The sequence below is a fragment of the Pelodiscus sinensis genome, chromosome 2 (assembly GCF_052426305.1).
Source record: "Pelodiscus sinensis isolate ZL-2025 chromosome 2, ASM5242630v1, whole genome shotgun sequence".
Lineage (NCBI taxonomy): Eukaryota > Metazoa > Chordata > Testudines > Trionychidae > Pelodiscus > Pelodiscus sinensis.
In genome coordinates this window covers 50,341,937-50,357,269 of record NC_143053.1, presented here as the reverse complement: position 1 = coordinate 50,357,269, position 15,333 = coordinate 50,341,937, and positions in this window count along the sequence as shown.

Genomic DNA, 15,333 nt, shown 5'->3' with positions numbered 1-15,333 from the left:
TGGCCAGTGCCAGGTGCCCCAGAGGGGGTGGACTGAAGACAGTGATCAAGTGATTTGTCTCGTGCCATCCATCTCCAGCCTCTGACAAACAGAGGCCAGGGACACCATTTCTATCCTCTGGCTAATAGCCTTTTATGGACCTAACCTCCATGAAATTATCTAGCTTCTCTTTAAACTCTGTTATAGTCCTACCCTTCACAGCATCCTCTGGCAAGGAGTTCCATAGGTTGACTATGCGCTGTGTGAAGAAGAACTTTCTTTTATTAGTTTTAAACCTGCTGCCCATTCATTTCATTTGGTGTCCTCTAGTTCTTCTATTATGAATGAATAACTTTTCTTTATTCACCCTCTCCACACCACTCATGATTTTATAGACCTCTATCGTATCCCCCCCACCCTCCGTCTCCTCTTTTCTAAACTGAAAAGTCCCAGTCGCTTTAACCTCTCTTCATATGGGACCGTTCCAAACCCCTAATCATTTTAGTTGCCCTTTTCTGAACCCTTTCCAAGGCCAAAATATCTTTTTTGAGGTGAGGAGACCACATCTGTACACAGTATTCAAGATGTGGGCAGTAAGATATTCTGTGTCTTATTTTCTATCCCTTTCCTAATAATTCCTAACATCCTATTTGCCTTTTTGACTGCCGCTGCACTCTGTGTGGAAATTTTTAGAGAACTATCCATGATAACTCCAAGATCTCTTTCCTGATTTGTCGTAGCCAAATTAGCCGTTATCATACTGTACATACAGTTGGGGTTATTTTTTTCCAATGTGCATTACTTTACACTTATCCACATTAAATTTCATTTGCCATTTTGTTGCCCAATCACTCAGTTTGGTGAGATCTTTTTGAAGTTCTTCACAGTCAGTTTCTGTCCTGACTATCTTAAACAGTTTAGTATGGCAAACTTTACCACCTCACTGCTTACCCCTTTCTCCAGATCATTTATGAATAAGTTGGACAGGATTGGTCCCAGAACTGACCCTTGAGGGACACCACTAGTTACCCCTCTCCATTCTGAAAATGTACTATTTATTCCTACCCTTTGTTTCCTGTCTTTTAACTAGTTCTCAATACATGAAAGGATTCCCTCTTATCCCATGACAATGTAATTTACACAAAAGCCTTTGGTCAGGGACCTTGTCATCTGGGATGTTCAAGATCTGGGATGTTCAAGCTCCCATTTTACCAGCAGGGAGCCCAAGAGCCATGAGAGTCCACAGGGCCATAGTAAGGAAACTTTGTATGGTCCAGAGTCCGCAACCCCATAACAATTCACATGACAGGCTTCCACAGAGCTATAGATCCTTGAAACCCAAGAGTCCCTGGCCTTGGGACTGGTGTTCAGGTGGGTTGCTGAGGAGCCAGGTGGGTTGCTGAGGAGCCAGGTGGGCAAGCAGGCAAGAAATGAGACAAGCAAATTTCAAACCCTGTCTGTGTTTGGCCTATCAGCTATGAAAGCTTTTGCTTTTGATGAATCAGCCTTTTTGGCTGAAAACCAGCCTGTAGTAGAATTTTCTACCAGTCCTACTGGCAATCTGCTGAACAAAGAAGTGCTGGATTTTGATTAGAACTAGGCTGCAGTTTCTGGAGGTGTCAAATGACTTTCTTTGTTGATAATTACATAGTAATACACTTTACACACTGAGGCACAGAAAGAAATTAACACCCTTGTTATGGACTCTACTACTTACTCATTTCCCACAGTGTTTATCTACTGTGATGAAAAGAATAGCTGAGGGAGAGGGGTGTGTGCTGGCCCGCGTAGGGAATGAGGGCCTAGGTGAGGATGGCTGGCCATAGTGGGAGCAAGAGGCCTAGCTGATTAGATAGACAAATATAGCTAAGTACAGGGTTGCCAGATGGTTTCAACAAAAATACCGGACACACTTGACATTACATCACAATCTACATGACATCTTATTTAAAAAATACCAGACTTTTATATTTTCTCAATTTGTTTCCTGAACAAAAGCTCAAATACTGGACTGTTCGGTTCAAACCCGGACACTTGGCAACCCCAGCTAAGTAGAAAACTTACTTTCTTTTCTAAGTGATATTTATAGGATCAAATGACAATGTTTTTTTTCAGTTTCAAATAGGTAAATGGCTTTTGATGGGCAACATTACATTAATATTTGATTGGCCTCCAACAAAAAGACATATTAAGAGCTAAGTAGCTCCAGAATGAGGGCTTTCAACCTCACTTTCTCTCTCTCCCTGATAATTTGTCATTAACAATCATATTTATACATGTTTAGCCAACTGAGGTGCATAGGTAAAAGGCTATACAATCTGGCCATTTTGTGCCAATATATTACTAATGGCCAGAGAGTAAATATTGAAACAGGAACCTCTAACACTATTAAGAACTGCTATCTTCTAAATGTGTTTTCCTATATGAGAATTCAGAATGCTGCTTGTAATTACTTGCACAATGAAGCAGAAGTAAAGGGAAGTTTTATTACTTTCACCTTTTCGGTACTGAGGCAAATCCAACAAAAATTTCTTTGTCCTCCGCCCACCAGAGGCTAATGCAGAATCCTAGTAATCAGGGTCTATTACTTATTATTTACAGTTTCCCAAGGCTGGTAAAACCTTCTGCATCTGATGAAGTGGGCTCCAGCCAGGGACAACAGGTGAGGGAGCATACAGGGGGCCCACTGGACATTAGACACCCTCTCCCAGACTGGGAAAGAGTTGGGACAACCCTTCTCCACTCCTGGCCCATCGATCCTTGCTCCAGCTCTGTCCCCGCCCTGCCTCTTTGCCCTGCTCCAAGTGATGCGGACTGGGGGGACTAGCAAGGCTGGGGAGGCTGGCAGTGGCAGCAGGGGTCTTCTCCTCTCTCCCCACTCTCCAGCAGTGGCAGGGCAAGCAGATCAACGTGGCTCCGGCCACATCATTCTACTTCCTGGCAGAGAATGCAAGGGCAGTCCTACCCCTCACCCGACTGACGCAGCCAGAAGAACAGAGCAAGCTGCGGCCGGGTTGCTTCACTTCCCCTATCAGTGCAGGAGGACAGACTCCTGCTGCGGGCACCAGGCCCTCCCCTAGTTCTCCTGGCTGCTGGCCGGGCCCTTGCCCTTCCCACCTCTGGCATTTGAAGGGGTATTTGTCCTCTTGTATTCCCCCACGCATTGCCCTTGGCTTCAGCCCATAAAAGCTTAAGCCTACATAAAGTTGTGAATCTGTAAGATGCCACAGGACACCTCATTATTCTTAAAGATTGGAGAAATTTCTAGCCATAGTCCGCTGGACCGCGCATGTGCGGTGTGCATCTCATGCTGTTCGTGCTGTTTCTGTGAGCACAGTCCAGCTCCCGCCAGTTCCTCCTGACTGTCCTTGGCTGTGGACGGAGTGAACGTTCTCTCCTCAGAATCCTGTCAGGACTGAGAGAGAAGTTGTTTGTTAGTTAGTTACTTAATTGTAGTTATATATATATATATATATATATATATATATATATATATATACACACACACACACACACACACACACACACACACACACACACACACACGTTAGTTACCGTTCTAGTTTTCTTTTGTTCATGTTGTTAAAAAAAAAAAGTCTTTGTATAGTTAGTGTTCTTCAGACAACATATAAGTTGTTAAAACTTAACCAAAAAAAAAAAGGGGGAGAAAAGAAAGATCAAGACGACGAAGATATGCCAGGATTACCCAGATTTAAAAAGTGCGGCGCATGCCATGAGCCAATGCCTGCCTCAGACAGGCACGCTCTTTGTATATGCTGCCTAGGCGAGGGGCACATCCCCCCAAAATGTCCCCATTGCTTCAAGCTCACAGCGTGAGCTAGACAGGACAAGGAGATATGACTTAAAATGATTTTATTTGACAAAGCATTACAGCCGCAAGGGACTGACTCCTCTCACTCAACTGGACCAACCGAGACCAGCTGGTGCCAGCCAACGCTGCCTAAACAAACAAAGAGGAGACCTTCTCCCTCTCACTCCTTGCCCTCGACGCATGTAAGCACCGGGGACAAGCCAGACACCTCGGGCTCGCTTCCTACATGTGGAACTGAAAAGCCCAAACAGAGCCGCAGCACATCGGCACCATACCCCCAGTCCTTAAAATATGTGTCTCTGAAATTGTCTTCGGCACCAACTCAAGCTGGCACCGGCATCAATCAACACTGATAGCGGCATTGGCGCCGACAATCACCTCGGTGCCGACAATCACCTTGATGTTGACGGCACCGACACCTTCGGCACGGGTGCCAATGCCCCACCCAACACCGGCACTGCCACCACAGTCGGTACCTCAGCACAGCTCACTTGCGGCACCCAGGGATGTTTCTACCCCAGGCTCATCATCACTTGAGCAATCCCTAGCGCAGGTGAAGATTTGCCAAAAGCCTTGCAAGCTACCAACGCCCTCTCCTTGCCCAGATCAGATGCAGTTCTCCCTGGAACTGCCTTCACCATCTCTGACTCACTCAATTTCATCAAGTCATTCACTGACACGCCATACCACAAGGTAATCTCATTATTCACCTTATGCCTCACCACATTTCCACCACCGACACCGACGCTCACCAGCGCTGTCCATGTGCTCAAGGGGACGGTCACAATTGCCCGGATCCCCTACATTGTCTAGCTATTCAGGACACTATGGGACCCATAGGAGCAGATATCACTCCAGGTCCCCTTGTAGCTCATGCTATTATAATCAATCACTCTAGTCACTACTGCTACTATAGACGGCATTCACGCTCACCGTGACAAGATACCTTGCCATCACTGTCCCCTCGCCACTCTCAACCGTCATGTACCAGACCTCATTCACCTGCTCTGTCTTCAACAAGACCGCCTACCCCAACTGGAATTAAACCAACACATCACATAGACCCACAACAACACCACTTTCCTGACCAGGGAGAACCACAGCAATGTTCACCCACTGACCACTCCTCATCCTCACTGGATGACGCAGTTTTTCCCCGGTGACGCGTCGCCGATGACCTATGTCAATTTCAAGAGTTATTTAAGAGGGTAACTGACAGTCAAAAAGCTCAACTTTCTGAGATACCACAAAAACAACATCATTGTCTCAGAAATTTACAGCCATCACAACAATCCAAAGTGGCACTACTAATTGACGAAGCTATTTTAGAAATACCAGACGACGTATGGCAAATGCCAGCATCAAACCCTGCTACTAACAAAAATGCAGACAAGAAGTACTTTGTCCCCACAAAGTGTTTGGAGTTTTTTTTTTATGCATCCACAACCTTGTTTTGGATACAGCGCAACAGAGGGCAAAAGCTTCTTAACCTAAGCCAAATACCTCAGACAAGGACACTAAACGACTGGACCTTTTTGGTCAAAAAGTCTATTCTTTGGCAACATTAACCCTATGAATGGCGAACTATGCCGCACTATTGGCCAACCACAACTTCAACAATTACTCAAAATTAGTCCAACTCATAGAAAACCTCCCAGAAAATAAATGGGATGTCCTTAAGACGGTTGTACAAGAAGGCTATACAGCTTCCAGGACAGCCCTACACATAGCCTTGAACACAGCAGATACTGCAGCGCGACTACTGCCACCTCAGTAGTCATGCGTAGGGCATCATGGCTACAACAGGCAGCGGTGCCCAAGGACCTCCTGTCCAAGGTAGAAGACCTTCCCTTTGACAGCAGAGTCTTTTCTCGGAAAGGACAGACCAAGTTCTCCACTCGGGCAAAGACTTGAGAACCACACTGAGAACTTTAGGTATGTACACCCCGCTTTTCCGTCAGAAGAGGTACACACTCTACCAGAGACAGAGACCGTTTTCATATCCAATGTCCCAGTACAGACAGCAGCAACAGACAATGCCAACAAAAAAGACGACCTAAATCCAAGGCGCCTAGCCAACAAAACAACAGACAGTAAGTTTGATGTTCCAGTCGAGGGATTGTGAACCATACTGCTGACAACCATCGTCATGCAATAAATATACTATTCCATCACTGTCTCAGGCCATTCCACCACCGATGGGCCCATATTACCACACTACCTCCTCCCTCCCCTCCTACCCCGTCCCTCTTCAGGGACCCATCTCACGAGCCTCTGTTAAGACAGGAAGCATTTCGCCTTCTCACGATCAGAGCAACAGAGAACGTTCTAGACGAGTTCAGAGGCAAAGGCTATTAATCCTGCTATTTCTTGACTCAGAAAAAGTCGGGACGTTGGAGGCCCATCCTAGATCTTCGAGGTTTAAATTGGTATCTTTGCAAACAACGATTCAAGATGGTGGCCCTAGCAATGATCATACCATCACTCCACATCGGAGATTGGTTCACATCCCTTGACTTACAAGACGCTTATTTTCATGTGGCCATTCATCCATTTCTACATTTCCAATACAAGGTCCTGCCTTTCAGTCTCTCGTCAGCACCCAGGGTCTTCTCGAAGACACTAGCGGTAGTCATGGCATACCTGCGACAACTGGGAATCATGATATTCCCCTACCTCGACGACTGCCTGATCAGAGCACCCTCAGTCACCGAAGTGCTTCATGCCACCAACACCATGAGATCTGTATTCAAGGTGCTTGGGCTTATACTCAGCGTCCCAAAGTCGTCAATGGTACCACAACAATCAATAGAGTTCATCGGCGTGTGCCTTAACTCAACCAAAACACGTTCGTTCCTACACATGAACAGATTCCAGACAATCTAGGACCTGGTACAAGTACTTTCCACCAGCCCCAGAACACCTATACTCAATTGCCTGCAGCTTACGGGTCATATAGCATCCACAACTTATGTCATAGCACACGCAAGACTTCATTTCTGTTGTCTTCAGCATTGAATAACTACGATATATATTCCAAATGCCCACGATGTCCACAGGAGAATTACGATACCATCTCACATAAGAAAATCGTTGATTTGTTGGACTGTGCCCGACAATCTAAAGGACGGGATCCCCTTTCATTGCCTCCAACCAATAATGCAACTCACCACCGATGCATCACTTCTAGGTTGGGGCACCCATTTACAGGATCAGCAAGCTCAAGACCTTAGGTTCCCCCAAGAATTGCTGCTGCATATCAACCTCCTTGAGATACGGGCGGTCTTCAACGCATGTTGGTACTTCCTCCCCCTGATCCGTGGTCGAGTCATTTGAGTCCTCACCAACAATATGACCACAGTATATTATGTAAACAGACGGAGGAGCTCGTTCTTGATCACTTTGTGCCGAAGCGGTACGTTTATGGAACTGGTGCAACCATCACAAGATCACGCTCATCGCAGTGTACCTCCCTGGGGATCAGAACTCCACAGCCGATGCACTAAGTAGACATTTCTCCACAAATTACGAATGGGAATTACATCCAGAAGCACTCTATACCATATTCCATCGCTGGGGGTTTCCATCAGTAGACCTCTTCGCCACAAGCTCCAACATGAAGTACCCTCAATATTGCTCAAGGGCCGGAGTCAGACGGAACTCCATGGGGGACACCTTCCTATGCGATTGGAGTCACCATCTTCTATATGCCTTCCCACCCACTCCCCTAATTCCCAGACCTTTGGAGAAAATAGCAGTCGAAGGAGCCACAGTAATTCTAATAGCCCCCTTCTGGCCACAACAGAGGTGGTTGCCTTACCTGACTCACATGTCGATCCACTCTCCATACCATCTTCCCAGATGCCACGACTTGCTGACACAGAACCATGGGAGACTACAGCAACCTCAACTCGACCATCTTGCTCTCATGGCCTGGTACCTAGTTGGTTCCAACAAACAGAAATGATCTGATCTCAAGCTGTCACACACATTCTGTTGCATAGCAGAAAATCTAGTACACAAAATATTTACCTTCGTAAGTGGAGGCGCTTCTCTTCATGGTGCTCTGCCACAACATAGACCCATACTCGGCATCTATTCACCAAATTTTGGACTACCTTTTATATCTTAAAAATGCAGGCCTTACCTGCTCCTCCATAAAGGTGCATATAGCAGCAATCACTGCTTTCTGACATTCAATTGATGGCTACTCTGTATTTTCCCATCCAATGACAGAGAGATATATGAAAGGGTTAGCTAACCTGTTCCCACACTACAGACAGCCCGTGGATCCCTGGAACCTGGAGCTAGTTTTGAATACCCTAACACAACTCCTCTTCGAGCCTCTCGCGATGTGTGATCTACACACCTTAACAATGAAAGTCATTTTTCTGTTGGCGATAAGCTCAGTACAAAGGGCCGGGGAACTGTCTGCTCTTTCAGCATTACCGCTCTACACGATATTTACCTCTCAAGGACTAATACTATGTCCTCATCCTGCCTTTCTACCGAAAGCTAATTCAGAATTCCACATAAACAAACCAATTGTTTTTCCCATATCCTATCCCAAACCCCACTCCTCACCACAACAGGCACGTCTCCAAACTTTGGATGTCTGTCGAGCGTTGGCATTTTCCATCGATAGAACAAGATGCTTTTGTAAATTGCAGAGCCTGCTAGTGTCCACAGCGGAGCATTCGAGGGGCCACCCCTTATCGACGCAATGTGTTTCTTCAATCATCGTCTCTTGTATAAAACGATGTTACGCCTTACAAAATAAGCCTCTTCCACACACGCTAAAGGCTCACTCCATGCAAGCGATGGCAACATCGACTGGTTTCCTCAAAGGAGTCCCTTTACAAGACATTTGCAGGGCAGCTACATGGTCCTCCAGCTTTACTTTCTCTAAGCATTACGCCATGACTAATCTCCCTATATCTGATACAGTGGTTGCCTCAGCTGTCTTTTCCTCTGCTACAGCATGATAACTCCGAATCCTGCCTCCATTACAAGAGCTACTGCTGTAAATTCACCTACAATGGAGCACCCACAGGACACTGCTTGAAGAAGAAGAAGTTACTCACCTTGTTCAGTAATGATAGTTCTTCAAGATGCGTGTCCCTGGGTGCTCTATGACTCACCCTCCTCCCCTCTTTGGAGTATCTTGTCTCTTATGTCTTTCAGACTGGAGAGGTTCAGGAAGAACTGGTGGGAGCTGGACCGCGGTCACAGAAACAGTGCAAACAGCACAAGACATGCACTGTGCATGCGCAGTCCGGTGGACTACAGCTAGAAAGTTCTCCAATCTGTGGTGTAGGGACAAGCCTGACACCTACAGCGGAGCACCCATGGGACACACATCTCGAAGAACCATCGTTACTGCACAAGGTGAGTAACTTTTTACAGATTTGAAAGTTGCCATTCTCAAGCAAAAAAGCATTAAAAAAACCAGGCTGTAATGTAAAACTGCTGCGCTGGAATTCATATGCAAATTTGACACCATCAGAAAGGATCTGAAAAGGAACTGTCTCCCTCAGTACAATCAATAATTTTCTGCTTCAGATATTCAAATCATCATATCTACAACCTCCCTGATTGAATTAGCTCTGATGAAACACTCCCATCTCTGTATCCCTATTATCCATTCTTTTTCTTTCATTTCATGCACCTGATGAAGTGAGTTGCAGCTCATGAAAACTTAAGCCATAATAAAATTGTTAGTCTTTAAGGTCCTACTGGATGCCGTGTTATTTTACCGTAAGTGAGAAAGATAAGGTAGGGAGGTAATATTTTTATTGGACTCTGTGTTAGCAAAAGGGCAAAGTTTCAAGCTCCCCATAAGCTCTTCTTCAATTTTGGGTTCAGAAATGCTCTTATTTTCATGCATCACCACTCTGAGGACAGCAGAAATAGGAAAAACCTGTCTTTCAAAAGGTACCCTGCTACAGTATATAGTGTTTTCTAGTTCCATGTGCCATCTAGTGTTCAGGCAGGCACACTGAAACACACAATACAGGACTATGTAGCACTTAGTCCTGTATTTTGTTTCAGCTATACCAGACTAACACGGCTACATTTCTATCACTATGAAACACACAATATCTGTCTATACTCAAGTCTTCTTACTATACATTTCTAAAAATATATCTGTCTATAAATCTGTACTCCTCTTAAATGGTAAAAGCCAAATTTGGTATGCAGCTTTCTTTTACCATAATTTAAAGCACGGTAATAGTTTGGTTATACCAAGAAAATGGGATGTGCCTGGAATTTGATAGTTTCTCAGAAAGTGGAAAGGGAGGAGGTTGGTAGGAGGAAGTTACACTGTACAATGACCATGGGGGGGGGGGGGGGATGAGCAGCAAGGGACCAGAGATGGGGACCAGGACAGCTATAACCCCATTAGGCTGGCAGAGGAGGAGAAAGGGACAGTTATCTACTATATAATTCAGTTTGTTTATTTGTAGGTCTGTCTGTGTGTCCCCCAGCCAGGGGACATACACCACTATCCCAGCTGTGCAGCAGCCATGGACAGGTTCTTCTCACCTGGTCCCAACCTGCTGCAGTGAGAGAAATCTGGGGTAGTCCTCTCTCCCTGAGGAAGCCTGCCTGCTGAACCCACCCTCATCCTCAGCCCCATATCAGACCAATGATTTAAATGAAGAAAAACAAAATGTATTTGAGTTAAGGTCCCGAGAAATGCCAGGTAAATCTTCTAGTACTGTATATAAAGAGCATGATCTAAAACTATAAAGATTTTCCTTTTTTCCCCCCAGATACAAATCATTATATGTATGACCCAATCCAGAAAACATGTTCATCATAGGAAGTCATAAAACTACGCAGCCTGGTGGGAAAGAACCAGCCTACCATCCAAGGGAAAATAGGGATGGGTTATTTAACAGAGAGTTTGTAAATAGCTCTAAGCCACCCTCCTCCAACAGGCAGCACTTTATTTTCTGAAAACTTCTCCTGCTTAGTCACATGAGTGAAGAATGGCTCTCACTGAGCCAGACAAGCAACAATATTAAAGGAAAAAACCTCATCCCATCTCATAATAAAGGGTTTGCTCCTACCCTCAGTGTTGCTGTTGTATTTTGGTTTTCCCTTCCTCCTCCCCAACTATGGGAGAAAAAGGCTTGTTCCCCTACCCAGCATCACATTTAGCATGGGAAATTCTACCATGTAAAAAATGCTTCATTTGTTCTGCTATTCTTCGTATGGAATTGTTACCCAATAAAAAGCATTGGCTGTACCACATCTTTAAACTTATTTCAGTCAAAATTATTTTAATTATGCTTAACTGATCAACTGTGAAGAAACCCACCCCAGTAAGATGTTAATATTTGCATAAAGGGGTAGTCATGCAGTCTTAATTGACAGACTGTGGCGGCAACTGGGACATTTGGACTGAGGAGGAAACAGAAGGGTATTCCTTCCAACTAAGAAAGTCATACTTTTGATAGCTGCAAAGAGGCAGTTGCTATCTCTTGTAAATCTCCTATATATTTTAGAAAGTTTCTCTGTTCAAAAACTTTTCCCAAACAGTAAGTGTTAGGACCACCAAATTTGGTAGGCAGCTTCCTCTTATTATAATTTAAAGCACAATACGTGTTTGGTTGTGCCAGGGAAATGGGATGTGCCTGGAATGGGATTGCTTTTCTGTTTGGTTTTATACCAAACAGAAAGACAGAATCATCAGGCAGGTGAAAGGAACAGGTTAGGTGTGTGCCTCTACTCCCCAATTCTGGACCTGCCCCAGCCCCTACCCTCCCATCTCCCTACTGGGACATTGCTAGTTGTTCCCTTTTGTCACTGTCAGGCAGTGAGGACAAAGTGCACAGTGTGCTGCATTCCTCACTCTGGCTGGAAAGTGAAGGGGCAGATGAGCTGTGCACTTTGCTTTCACTCCCAGACAGGAAGAAGAGCAAACAGTCCTGGTATGAATCTCAATGGGGGGCTTTGGACCCTCTCCACGCAGCCCCCTGCCCTAAGTCCCTCCTCACCCCCCATTCTTACTTCTGCACCCCCCACACCTACTACTGAATCTCTAATCCCCAACATCTTCAGTCCCTCCCTTGAGCTCCTTTTCACCAGTGTTCTCTCTGAGTGCTTGGGTGGCCACTTAGGAGAGATTTAAATGCCACAGCCAGCAGCATGTGTTTACACTGATGGTGCATATCCGTATATGCCTCAGTACACAAAAAAATGTCTACTCACCAACTGTTGTTCTTCAAGATGTGTTATATCTATTCCAGTCAGGTGCATGCATGGTTGCCAGAATTTTTTTCCCTCTCTGGTACCTTTTAGGTCAGCAGCGGTGCCTTCTGGAGTGGCATCAGTGTGATGCCCTATATATGACCCTAGCCATCCCTCAGTTACTTCTTGCCAGCTACTCCGACAGGGTATGTCTACACTACAAAGTTAATTCGAACTAACAGCCGTTCGAATTAACTTTGATAGGCGCTACACATGCAAACCGCTAGTTCGAACTTAATTCGAACTAGCGGAACGCTTAATTCGAACTAGGTAAACCTCATTCCACGAGGACTAACGCCTAGTTCGAATTAACTAGTTCGAATTAAGGGCTGTGTAGCCACTTAATTCGAACTAGTGGGAGGCTAGTCCTTCCCAGCTTGCCCTGGTGGCCACTCTGGGCACCACCAGGAAAACTCTTCTGCCCCCCTCCCGGCCCCGGGAGCCTTAAAGGGGCACGGTCTGGCTATGGTGCCCGTGCCAGATGCAAGCCTGCCAGCACCCAGCCAGCAGACCCTGCACCTGGCACGGCACGAGCCAGCCACCCACTGCCACCCAGCCCTCTGCCTCTTCCCGGGACCAGGCTGGCGGCTTCCGGGAGCCTGCCCGGGGCCGCAAGAGGCGGGCGCCCGCCTGGTCTAGTGCGGACATCGTGGACCTCATCCATGACCTCCGCATTAGACACAGGAAAGTGGCCGTCTAGGGCAGGATAGCTGCCAGCCTGGCCACCCAGGAGCAGGTTTGCATGAAAATCAAGGTGGCCCACTGAGACGCCCGACCCCGAGCCCTGAGTCAGAACAAAGGTCCCATACTGGGTCAGACCAAAGGTCCATCTAGCCCAGTAGCCTGTCTGCCAACAGCGGCCAACACTAGATACCCTGGAGGGGATGGACCAAAGACAATGACCAAGCCATTTGTCTCGTGCCATCCATCTCTAGCATTCCACAAACAGAGGCCAGGGACACCATTTCTACCCCCTGGCTAATAGCACTCCATGGACCCAACCTCCATGACTATCTCACTTCTCTTTAAACTCTGTTCTAGTTCTAGCCTTCACAGCCTCCTGCAGCAAGGAGTTCCACAGGTTGACTATTTGCTTTGTGAAGAACTTTATTAGTTTGAAGCCTGCTACCCATTCATTTCATTTGGTGTCCTCTAGTCCTTCTATTATGGGAACTAATGAAGAACTTTTTTTTATGCACCCTCTCCACACCACTCATGCTTTTATAGACCTCTATCATATCCCCCCTCAGTCTCCTCTTTTCTAAGCTGAAAAGTCCCAGTCTCTTTAGCCTCTCTTCATATGGGACCTGTTACAAACCCCTGATCATTTTAGTTGCCCTCCCCTCTCCCACCTCCTTTTCCCAGTCTCCCTGAGTTTTGTTCAATAAAGAGAGTTTCTATTTTTGAACACACGTGTCTTTTATTTTGTACATCAGGAAGGGGGGCTAGGGAGGGGTAAGTGGAAGAAGGTGAGGGAGGAATGGGGTATGAGCCCCCAATGGGGAGGACTGGGGTGGCTCTGCGGGCTCCTCAGGGTGGAAGCTCTCCTGCAGCCTCCCGATTGACACCCTCCGCCCCCCCCCGATGGCAGCCTGTGGTAAGTGCAGCCGGGCTGATGGCCGAGTGTGGGCACTCAGGGCACTCCAAGCCAGGACTGCTTTGCAAGCGGGGAACCCCTGAGAACTGTCTGTCCGGGGTGGGGGTCGGGTCCCTTTAAGCACAGCCCTCAGCTAGCCTGAGACAGCAGCTCCACGCTCTAAGTCCTAATCTGATGCCCTGCCGGCACTGCTTCCGGCCATCCTTAACCTCAGTTCAGGGTCCACTCAATTTGGACATGCTAGTTCGAATTAGCAAAACGCTAATTCGAACTAGTTTTTAAGTCTGGATGCGCTAATTCGAATTAGCTTAGTTCAAATTAACTAAATTAGTTCGAATTAGCGCTGTAGTGTAGACATACCCACAGTGGAAGAGGAAGGTGGGTATGGAATAGATATGAGCAACACATATCAAAAGAACAACAGTTACAAAGGTGAATAGACATTTTTCTTCTTCAAGTTCTTACTTGAGAACCGCAGTACTGAAGAGTGTGTCCTGTCTTGATTGTTGCACGATGGCACAGCGCAATGTGAAGGTATGCACTGAAGACCATGTTGCAGCTTTATCCATTTCCTGGGATTACATGAGCCATGAAAGCGACCAAAGAGGCCTGCGCTTGCACAGAATGCATCATAGGAGGCAGAGGGGAAGCCTTGGCCATAGCATAACACAAGCGGATACACGCTGTTACCCAGGAAAACATATGCTGCAACAAGACTGATACCCTCCCATGATCTGCCACGAACAGTTGTGAGGACTTGTGAAAGGGTTCAAACCTGTCAACGTAGAAGTACAAGCCTCACGTCAAAGGAGTGCAGTTGTTCCCATAATCTCTGGTGGAGCTTCAGGTAGAATACGGGATGAAAAATGTCCTACCTGGTGTGGAAGCTGGAGACCACTTTTGGAAGAAAAGTCGAGTGAAGGCAAAGCTGGACTTTGTCATTGTGTAAGACAGTGTATAGGGGTTCCAACATAAGGACATGAAGTTCTAACACCCATCGAGGTAAGGTGATAGTAACCAGAAAAGCCACTTTCCATGACAGGTAAAGCAGGGAGCATATAGCCAAGAGTTCAAAGAGGGAACCCATGAACACAGAAAGAACCAAGTTGAGAGCCCAAGTAACAGGGTGCCAGGCTGGGGAGCAGAGTCTGTCCATTCCCTTGAGGAAGTGCCCAACCAGGGGGCTTGCAAAGACCGAGTGGCCAGCTTCCCCCACTTGTAAAGAAGAGATGGCCGCCAGGTGTGCTTTCAGTGAGGGTCTGTTGTATCACAACCTCCCACAACCTCTTACCCTGAAGGCTCCCCAGGAGAAGTTGCAATACAACAGTACCTGAAAGAAATTTAAGTTACTTTCACCCCTAGACTGAACCAAGATGAGCCAGAAAAATAGGATGAGCCTGCACTAGGAATGCTTCTCAATACACAGAGAAATAAAAAAGCGCTATAGTCAAACAGCAAATTATAAGAGTTTATAGGGATGAAGAAAAAATACACTTGATGGAATTCCAATTTAAAAACATTTACTAAAAACAATTAAATGGAAAAAAAATTAACAATCCCCTTTTAAAAGAAACCTGACAAAAAATGAATCAAAACAACATTGTTGAAAAATACAATAATTTAAATAAAGCAAGTACATTTCCCTTTTATTTTAAAAAAGTAATTG